General features: G+C 48.9%; 1 gene segment (V, D, J or C); it reads right to left on the bottom strand.

Moving 5' to 3' along the window:
• Nucleotides 1-2549: 2549 nt before the first annotated feature.
• LOC308530334 (immunoglobulin heavy variable 4-30-4-like) lies at nt 2550-6320 on the bottom strand. The segment is given in 5 exons: nt 6254-6320; nt 5859-6172; nt 5339-5438; nt 3105-3223; nt 2550-2669 (listed from the first exon to the last, which is right to left on the bottom strand).
• Nucleotides 6321-11299: the final 4979 nt, after the last annotated feature.

The raw sequence follows: 11299 nt of genomic DNA, 5'->3' as shown, positions 1-11299 counted from the left end.
TTGCCTGGCAGTTAATTTGCATATTGCCCTGATTAGCCAATGGGAAGGGTAGCGGTCATACGCTAATTACCATGTTTCTCTTTTATTAGATAGGATTGTGTGAACTTCCCACTCCACACAGAGAAAACACATGTATGAACATATGTTGTAAATGAGGAAAAGACAATATTTTGTTATAAGAAACGTCCTAACATGTAGAGAATATTTTATAAAATTTTACTGGAGCCAAACTGATGACAACTGTGGGGGAGCAAGACCTCAAATGCTCCAGAGAATAACCGTTTGCAGCTGCATTTGTGCATTTGAAGTTAAGGAGGGAAGGTGAGGAGTGACATGGAGGTGGGAAAGAGCAAGGCGGGGACTTGATGCTAGGATAGTGAACAGGAGGCTCTCTCTCTCTCTCTCTCTCTCTCTCTCTCTCTCTCTTTCTCTCTCTCTCTTTCTTCTAATCTTTATTGTTGATGGTATTGCATAGGTACCCCTTCTCCCCATTATCCTCTTCACTCTCTCTCCCATTCCCTATCCAGGCCCCACCCACCCCATTGTCTGTGTCCACGGGTTAGGCATACATACAGACACATTCATCGGTTGATCTCCTTCCACCCACCCTCCCCTGGCTTCCTTCTGAGGTTCTATGGTCTTTTCATGCTTCTATGTCTCTGAGTCTATTTTTGTTCATCAGTTAATTTGGTCCATTAGCAATGCAGACTGGTGGAGCCATTACGGAAAACATTATAGAGTTTCCTCAAAAAATTGAAAATGGAACTCCTATTTGACCCAGTGATCCCACTTCTAGGAATACTTCCGAAGAAACCCAAAAACTCATCAGAGAGAATGCATGCACCCCTATGCTCATAAAAGTGCAATTTAGAACAGCTAAGCTTTGGAAACAGCCTACGTGCCTGACAGCAGATGATTGGATAAAAAAAACCGTGGTACATCTACCCCATGAATGCTATGCAGCCGTGAAAAAGAAAGAACTCTTACCATTTGCAACAGCAGGGGTACGTCTGACAAGGGGTTAATCTCCAAAATGTATAGGAACTCATACAACTTAACAAAAGGAAGACAACAATACAATTGAAAAATGGGCATAGGGCCTCATAGGAACGTCTCCAATGTGGACAGACATATGGCCAAGAAGTGCTCTCCTGGTGGTGGTCATGCTGATGTCAATGTGTGTTAACCCAGATACACAGGAACAAAGAACAGGGTGCTTAAGGCAAAGATGGGTGACCATGTTCAGTGGGAGTCTGAGGGTCTAAGTCCTAATTCTTTTTTATTTAAATCATACCTTTATTGTTGCAGGTATTACACATGTCCCCTTCATCCCCCATTGACACCTTTTAGCCCGGCCCCAGGTGCCCAGGTCTTCACCAGCCTCTTGTCTGTGTCCCTTGATGATGCACATCTGCATACGAGTTTTTTGGTTGATGTTTCATAGGTCTCTTGGCCATCGGTAAGTTCCTTTTGGAGAAATGTCTATTTAGGTCCTTTGCCCATTTTTAATTTGGATTGTCCTCCTTTCGTTACGTTGTATGGGTTTCTTATACATTTTGGATATTAACCCTTTATCACATGGATCCTTACCAAATATGTCCTCCCCTACTGTGGGCTCCCTTTTCATTTTGTTGATGGTTTCTTGTGCTGTGCAGACATGTTTTATTTTGATGTATTCCCATTTGTTTGTTTTCTCCTCAGTTTCCTTTGTCCTGGGAAATGTATCTGTAAACGCATTGCTATGAGAGATGTCTGAGATTTTGCTGCCTCTGGTTTCTTCTAGGATTTTTATGATTTCCTTACTCATATTTAGGTCTTTTAACCATTTTGAGTTTACTCCCATGTATGGTGCATGTTCATATATGTTTTTTTTACATGTTTAACTGTCTAATTTTCCCAACAATATTTATTGAAGGGACTGTTGTGACTCCATTGTATGCTCTTGCCTCCTTTGTCAAATATTAATTGAGCATAATGTATTGGGTAGATTTCTGATTTCTCTGTTATGTTCCATTGATGTATATACCTGTTCTTGTGCTAGTACCAGGCTATTATGATTTCTATGGCTTTGGAGTGTAATTCGATATCTGGTATTGTGATCCAATCACCTTTGTTCTTTTTTCTCAAGATTGCTGTGGCTAATTGGGGTCTTTTTTGGTTCCGTATAAATTTTTGGATTATTTGTTGTAGATCTGTGAAATATGCTGTTGCAATTTTAATAGGGATTACATTGAATTTGTAGAGTGCTTTGGGTTATATAGACATTTTAATGATGTTAATTGTACCAGTCCATGATCACAGTATATTTTTCCACTTGTTTATATCTTTCTCTATCTCTTTATTCAATATCCTGTATTTTTCTGAGTACAAGTCTTTTACCTGCTTGCTTAAGTTTATTCTTAAGTATCATAATTTTTTTGATGCATTGCTAAATGGGATTGTTGGTTTGGTGTCCCTTTCTGAGAATTCATTATTGGTGCATAAAAGTACCATTGATTTCTGGGTGTTAATTTTGTATTCTTCTACATTGCTGAATTATTTTCTTATATCTAGTAGTTTTTGGTTGAGTCCTTCGGGTTTTCAATGTACGGTATCGTGTCGGTGAGGAGAGTCCACATCACTGCCCACATGTCCTCTGCCAGCAGTAGTGTTACCTCCTCCTCTGGGGTCTGCAGTGAGAAAGCGGGAAATGAGAGCCTCAGAGAAAGAGCAGGAGCTATCCCTGGAGGCAGCTGAGACCTTGAGGGGAAATCCCTGTGCCCAACAGGAAGTCCCTTCCCTCCCCACCTCCCTCTGCCCCTGCTTCTGGGGCTGCACTCTTTGCTCCCCCTGGTGTTCTGAGCACCCCCTGCAGCCCAACCCTGCTGTCTCCTCAGGAAGGTTTGTGTCTGGGCTCACACTGACTTCCCCTCACTGTGTGTCGCACAGTAATACATGGCCGTGTCCTCGGCTCTCAGGCTGCTGAGGTCCATGTAGGCTGTGCTTGTGGACGTGTCTCTGGTCATGGAGACTCTGCCTTGGAACTTCTGTGCATAGTTTGTGTCTCCATTGCTTGGGTTAACCCTCCCCACCCACTCAAGCCCCTGTCCCGGGGCCTGTTGCACCCAGTGCATGTAGTAGCTGGTGAAGGTGTATCCAGAAGTCTTGCAGGAGACCTTCACGGAGGCCTCAGGCTTCCTCACCTCAGCCCCAGACTGCACCAGCTGCACCTGGGAGTGGACACCTGTGCGGAGGAGACAGGAGTGAGTGGAATCCTCCTTGACTCTATGTGGCCCCTCCTTAACCCAGGATGGGAGCCCCTTACCTGTCGCCATGGCCACCAGGAGGAGGGTTCTCCAGCTCCAGTCCATGCTGAGGGCTGTGCTGTGAGCACTTCTGTAGGGGAGGGTGTGGCTGTGGGTGATGCCCTCAGGGCACAGATTACCCATATTTAACCCGGTCTACCTCCTCTCTTTTGCATATTCATGAGGCAGAGTATTTCACAGCTGAGGTCTTGACCCCACCTGAGAGAAGATGGGTGACACAGGGACCATGTTCAGTGGGAAGCTGACAGACCAAGTCTTTATTCTTTTTTTCTTGAAATTATACCTTTACTAGAGGTCTGGTGCACAAAATCTGTGCATGAGTGTGTGTGTGTGTGGGGGTTCCCCTCAGCCCCACCTGCACCCTCTCCAATCTGGGACCCTTCTCAGGATATCCGACTGCAGGTTTAGGCCCAATTCTGGGGTTGGAGCCTAAACCGGAAGTCCGATATCCCTTTCATAATCCTAGACTGTTAGCTCTTAATCACTCACCTACCTGCCTGCCTGGTTGCTCCTACCTGCCCTACCTCCCCCCAGTCCCTAACTGCCCCGCCTGCCAGCCTGGCTGCCCCAACTTCCCCCCTGCAGGCCTGATCACCACTCATGGCCCCCCCACCAGCGGGTCGGCCCTCGCAGCCTGCTGTTCAGTCGTTTGGTCATCCCTCACTAACGCCCTTGCCAGCCTGGTCACCCCACGCAGCATGCTTGTTCAGTTGTGTGGTCATCCCTCACTAACCCCCCTGCCGGCTTGGTCGACCTGTTTCTCTTTTTTGGTTAAGTTGTATGGGTTTCTTATACATTTTGGATATTAACCTTTTATCACATGGATCCTTACCAAATATGTTCTCCCGTACTGTGGACTCCCTTTTCATTTTGTTGATGGTTTCTTTTGCTGTTCAGACATTTTTTTATTTTTATTTAGTCCCATTTGTTTATTTTATCCTTAGTTTCCTTTGTCCTGGGAGATGTATCTGTAAACACATTGCTATGAGAGATGTCTGAGATTTTGCTGCCTCTGGTTTCTTCTAGGTTTTTTATGGTTTCCCTACTCACATTTAGGTCTTTTAACCATTTTGAGTTTAATCCTGTGTATGGTATATGTTCGTGTATTGTTTCTTTTTTTTGCACTTTTATCTGTCCACCTATCCCAACAATATTTATTGAAGGGACTGTTGTGACTCCATTGTATGCTCTTGCCTCCTTTGTCAAATATTAATTGAGCATAATGTCTTGGGTAGATTCGTGGGTTCTCTGTTCTGTTCCATTGATGTATATGCCTGCTCTTGTGCCAGTACCAGGCTGTTTTGATTACTATGGCTTTGGAGTATAATTCTATGTCTGGAATTGTGATCCCTCCACCTTTGTTCTTCTTTCTCAAGATTGCTGTTGCTAATTGGGGTCTTTTTTGTCAAGGCCACTAGGTGCCCCGGGTCCAGGAGCACCAGCGGCTGCTGCACCGGCAGGGCCACTCCTGAGCATGTGCACTGAGGACCTGGGCACTGGGGGCTGGAGCTTTCCCAGCAGCTCTGCCTCCTCTTGATCAGTCCCTTTCTCAGCTGCTGCCAACTGCGCCTGACAGTCCCCTGGAGGGAGAACTGAGGTCTCTTAAAGCACTTAGTCCTGCTCTGGCCCATGGCAATGTGAGGACTGACAGAGGAGGGCAGCTGCGAGGTGGTGGTGGCAGCCCAGCTGGTGGCAGGGCCTTGAGGAGGAGGTGGTTCATGAGGCAGCTCACCTGGGCAAGGGACTGCAGGAGCCACAGGAAAAGTAGTGCCAGGCTTCAGGGAGGAGGGAGTAGTTTTCTTTATAGAAGTTTTTGGGAGATTGAAACCACACAAGTCCCTGGAAGCAGAATTCCTCTCCCTCCTCCACCACCTCACCAAAATAAAAGCCCTGCGCCGTCTACTTTCCTGTCTCCATCCAAGCAGGTCTGACTTGCTGAGTGATCTTACATGTGCTTCTCAGGGGTTTCAATCAGGAGCATAATAACCATCCCAAGTCCCCTTGGGGTGTGTGTGTGTCATGAACATCTGTACCAGCTGCTGTGCCCTGCTTCTGCATGGTGTCCACTCCTCTGGGTGCTGTGAGCATGAGGACAAGATCAGGACTGTCACCCTGTGGGTCCTTCTTCTGCAGCTTTGGATTCAAACAAATGTTGGTCCCATGGTCCAGCATTCAGGGGAGCTGCACTGTTGGGTCATTAGAGCCTCTTGTTAGATTCAGGTGACAGGGGTCTGAAGATTTGATGATAAAACTCATTATGGCACAAGTGTGCATGAAAGAGACTTTCTACCTGTTGTTCACAGGAGAAAGTTGTCTCCCGTTACAACAGAATTTGTAGCTCAGAGACTCCGACATCAGTGAAGAATCAGGATCCAGAGGTTCCTTGAGGGAAACTGTGACATGAAGAGGAAACCACGCAGGAACCAGCCCAGACCTCCAACTGCACCTGCTGCTTGGATGGTCCTTGTGTTCAGGGACCCTGAGCGCTCCCTGGTGGTTAGAGATTTTCCTGCAGGGAGGTTAGTGTCTGGGCTCCCACTGACTTCCCCTCACTGTGTCTCTCGCACAGTAATACACGGCCGTGTCCTCGGTGGTCACGGAGCTCAGCTGCAGGGAGAACTGGTTCTTGGACGTGTCTCTGGAGATGGTGGATCGGCTCTTGAGGGAGGGGCTGTAGTAAGTGCTCCCACCACTATGTATGTACCCGATCCACTCCAGCCCCTTCCCTGGGGGCTGGCGGATCCAGCTCCAGTAGTAACCACTGGTTGTGATGGAGAATCCAGAGACAGAGCAGGTGAGGGAGAGGGTCTGCGAGGGCTTCACCAGTCCTGGGCCCGACTCCTGCAGCTGCACCTGGGACAGGACACCTGGGACAGAGAGAACACAGTGAGTCCTGGGCTCAGATGCAGGGTCCCCATCTCCTAACGTCTAAGCCCTGAGTCACTCACATCTGGGAGCTGACAGCAGGAAGAGGAAGAGCCACATGGGAGTCATGTCTTGCAGGTGAGGTCCTCGTCCCCCAGAAAGTGTTCTCCAGGGTGAGGAGGCCCTGCATTTAAGTGGGCACCAACTGTGTGTGTGTCTGGTGGCTGTGTGGACATTTGCATATGGGAGGTGTCTGCACATGCAAAGGGCAAGAGGTGAGGTAGGTCCTGGTGTCTGGGGCTTCTCCTTGAAGGAGGTGCTGACTGTGCCCTCAGACAACCAGGCCCTCTTTGGGGTCCTGGTCACCGTGCCCAGGGACCTCTCCTTCCACACCAGGGGCTATGCTGCAGGAGCGGGTCAGGAAGTAGGATGTGGGAACAATTTGTGACTCCTTAGGGATAGCATCAGTGAGGATCAGCTCCCATAGTTATAGATAGATTTAGATGTAGATATAGATGATATACATATACATATAGGTTATAGATATAAATATAGATATAGATGTATATATACATATATTTACGGATAGATATAGATACAGATCTTTTTAAAAATATATAACTTTCATGATATTTAGAGAGAGAGGAGGAGAGAGATATAGAAAGAAACATCCATGAGAGAGAATCATGGATTGGCTGCCTCCTGCTTGGCCCCCACAGGGGATGGAGACTTCAACCCCATCAGGTGTCCTCACCAGGAATCTAACCAGTGACTTCTTGGGTCCTGGGTCGAAGCTCAACCTCTGAGCCACACCAGCCAGTCTGGATCTTCTTTTCTTTGTCCTCAGCTAAGGATGTGTTCATTGATTTTTAGAGGGAAAGGAGAGGAGAGAGAGAGAAGGACAGAGAGAGAAACATTGATGTGAGAGAGAAACATTGATCGAAGAAAGATGGGAGAGAAGGGAGACATTGAAGGGAGACAGAAATATTTATCAGTTGCCTCCCATAATTGGCGGGACTAGGAATCAAACCCAGAGTCTTTTCATTTAATTATTTTAATATATATTTCATAGATTTCAGAGAGGAAGGGAGAATGAGGAAGAGATAGGAACATCAATGATGAGAGAGAATCATTGATCTATTGTGTCCTTCATGGTCATTATTGAAAATGGATCTCACAACTCGGGCATGTGCCCTGACTAGGTATGTGCTAATTAGACTGGACATCTTCTGGACGTTCTTTCTGGACTTCCTTCTGGACAAAGCCATGGTGGCAGGGGCTGAGGAAGAGGTGGTTAGGGGTGATCTGGACGACAGGGGAGGGCAATTAGGGGTGACCAGACCATCAGGGGAGGGCAGTTAGGGGGCGACCAGGCTGGCCAGGAAGGGCAGTAAGTGTGCGATCAGTTCGGCAGACAGAGGCAGTTAGGGGCGATCAGGCAGGCAGGCTGGCGAGTGGTTAAGAACCAGAAGTCCTGGATTGTGAAAGGGATATCCTCCAATGGGTCCCAGATCAGAGAGGGTGTAGGCTGTGTTGATGGACACCCGTTTCCCCCCCCACCCATAGACGAATTTTGTGCACTACTCCTCTAGTTTAATTATAAAAAGTCTTGATGTGAAACACTGATATGAAGGAACACATATAGAAAAGTCATTTTTATATGAAGAGTATTGTTTTTCTCTGTCCATTATTATAGAATGAATAAATCACCCAGATAACTGCCCGTTAGTGGAGCTGATGGATCTAATGTCATAGAAACCTGGTCAGCCTTGGTGGCTCCGACTTGTTTTCACCATCAGGGTCTGTGTCCATGTGGACATGTGACCTAGTTCTAACCAGGGAGCAGGAGGGCATGCTGGGCTTTCCTGCTCCATCAGCAGCTCATCTCAGAGGCACCATGTCCTCCCTCTCCATCCCTACTCAGGTCTGCATGGGGCCCTCGGCAGTGCCCTCACCGTGTCCGTACATGATGGGCGACCCCAGGACCTGAAGCCCATTCACTGGATGGACCATGTGCAACATGGGAAAAGCCACCCTGAGCCTGGAGGGGAATTACCATGGACAAGAATTCACCACGTCTGAGCAGGCACACCTCCGGGATCGTCAGTTCATTGTGCTGTGATTTCCTCATTGTCCACCAGTTCCATTTGCCTCTCTCTTTCCTGAAATAGCCACACATCATCTCTGGAGTCCTTCAGGAAAGAAAGCATTGGCCTGAAGATTAACCCAAGTTCCAGGTTCCAGGTGAGGTCCAAACTACTGTCATGTGTCCCAGGAAGAAAGGTGTCATGGCTGAATTCCAAACAGATTACCATGTGCTCACACACATGCACACTCACAATCTCACACACACAACTCCCAGTTCCCAGGAAGGAAACCTGTCCCAGGTTCCTGAGGGACCCCGGAGGCCCTGACTCTCAGGGGACTGTGATGGCTGGACCCTGACCTCAGGAATATCTGGGTTCTCATTGCTTGGGCCTGGGGTGTCCTTATATGAGAAGACTTTGCAGATGGTTAGAGTGGGGACGAGGGAGCTAAGGGTGCTGACGTGGGGATTACCCTGAGCCATCTGCTGAGACATACCTGTAGCCACAAGGGTCCCCTTCAGAGGAAAGAAAGCAAATCAGACCAAAGGTTTTGTGATCATTGAAGCCAGATGTTCAGGTCGCTTTGCACATCAACCTGAGTGAATGAGAACCAGGAGGAAAGCGAGTGGTAGGGAGGACGGAGAGCTGTGGTGGGAGGTCCTGGAGGTCCTGTGGTAGCCCAGGTGGGCCTGTGAAAGGGAAACTCAGGGATAGGGGGGCCCTGTCAGAGGGAAAGATGGGGGCAGGACCTGAGGTCAGCACACAGGGGCCTGGGCTGCGCTGGGGTCCCTCTTGGTGGGAACGTTGCCCAAACCCAGGATGACCAGAGCACTGAGAATGGTCTCTTTGTGAAGAAAGAGAAATAGAAATACAGAGACTTGGTGAAGGAGAGTCTCACTCCCTGCCCACATGTCACCTGCAAACACAATGCCCCTTCTTCACTGTTGTCTGCGGTGAGAACATGAGAAGGAAGAGCTGTCCCTGGAGGCAGCTGAGAGCTTGAGAGGAAATCCCTGCTTCCAACAGGAAGGCCCTTCCCTCCCACCTCCCTCTGCCCCTGCTCCTGAGGCTGTTCTCTGTGCTGTGGGTCTTGAGCGCCCCCTGGTGTCCTGGACGCTCCCTGCAGCCCAGCCATGCTGTCTCCCTTAGGGAGGTTAGTGTCTGGGCTCACACTGACTTCCCCTCACTGTGTCTCTTGTACAGTAATACACAGCCGTGTCCTCGACTCTCAGGCTGCTCATTTGCAGAGACAGCGAATTCTTGGCATTGTCTCTGGAGATGGTGAAGCGGCCCTTCACAGAGGAGGCGTAGTATGTGGTACCACCACTAGGACTACTAATGTATGCGACCCACTCCAGCCCCTTCCTTGGAGCCTGGCGGGCCCAGTGCATGTTGTAGCTACTGAAGGTGAATCCAGAGGCTGCACAGGAGAGTCTCAGAGACCCCCCAGGCTGCACCAGGCCTCCCCCAGACTCCACCAGCTGCACCTCACATTGGACACCTGCAAACACAGAGACACAAGGTGGACTGAGAATCACATGGAAGCACCAACAGGCACAGGCACAGGTCTCAGTGCTCCCCTCTCCTGAGAACGACCTTGAGAAATGATCAGGAGGAAAACGCAGCTTGGCACCAAGTCCATGGTGGAGCCGCTGGGGTCCTGTCTCAGGCGCTTAGGTTCTGGGTGTCTCCCCAACATGCAGGGCAAGGGCCCCTTTTATGAGCAGGAGGAGAGCCCCATTTGCATGGAGTCTGCATATAAGAGTGCAGCTGGGACCCTGGGCTGTTTGTCTGACCTCGTCATCCTAGTGGCGAACCCAGGAGATTCCCAGAACCCACCCGCAGGGAGTGGCAGAACCTTGACCCACTCCCTCCTACCTTTCCTGAGACCCGTCACCCTGACCCCATTCCTTTGGGGGCAGCTTCCAGGTTTGAGAGTCCTCCTTCCTTGGGGTTTTGATGAGGACCCAGGGGTGCTCCCCTAGAGGCACGTGGATGGGGCTTCCTCTTGCTTTCCTCACCCGCCATAGGCCATGTCGCCTTTCTGGGGTTTGGGAATAAGAATTTGCATTGGATGATGCTTTTATTTTGAGACTGAAAGATTCTCCTTGTTGTCCCCAATCACATCTTACACACACAAATATGTAATCAGACAATCCATGGCCCCTGCTGCCTCTCTCTACTTCAGCCAAATAGGCAGAGGGAGGGATGAATCCTATATGAACATTCATTCCAATACTGCGGGCAATATGGGGGAGCAGTACGTCACCCACAAAAACCTGCTCTGCAGCCCCTATAAGCCAGCTGCTTATACTGAGTGAAAGGATAGAAGATTACGTGGGAAGTAGCCAAAGGCTCTGCCAAAAGGGCAGGTGACAGGGAGCAGAGGGCTGGGACCTTCAAGGGCTGGTGAGATGGTTCCTGCAGGAAAGTTGTTCTTCTCCAGGATGATGGGCAGCTCCAAATGGGGAGGAGGGCCTGCACTTCCAGGTGAGCTCCCAGATCCCAGTGTGGCTGCCAGTCAGGCTAGAAGGCGCCTTCTCCAATCAGAATAAACAATCATGGTGAACAGAGCAGGATGACTATGTCCTACAATTCTATCCGGTTCCCCACATTCTATTCATGCTCCTATAAAAACTCAAACCTCTACATGTGAGGAGGCAGGGGACCCTCTGCCTGCAGTGTCCATCTCTAATCTGCTGTCCTTGACAAAAGGACACAGCTGCCTCACAAAACCACAGATTTCACTCAACTTCCTACTGTTCGGGTGCAAAAGCGCTGTTTTCCCAGCCCCTCAAAGTGGGAGAATTTCCATCATTATCACATGCACCCTGGCTGGTGGGGCTCAGTGGTTGGCGCATAGTGCCTATACCAAAGGGTGTGAACTCTGTAGAACTAACTATCCTGCCCAGGTAGCAGGTTTTTAATAATTGTGTGAATGTCCCACTCCACACGGAGAAAACACGTGTATGAACGTATGTTGTAAATGAAGAAAAGACAATATTTTGGTGTAAAAAATGTCCTAACTTGTAGAGAATATTT

Source organism: Myotis nattereri, assembly GCF_964212035.1.
Source record: "Myotis nattereri genome assembly, chromosome: 1".
NCBI lineage: Eukaryota > Metazoa > Chordata > Mammalia > Chiroptera > Vespertilionidae > Myotis > Myotis nattereri.
The sequence above is the reverse complement of the archived record's forward strand: the minus strand, read 5'-3'. Positions and strand labels throughout refer to the sequence as shown.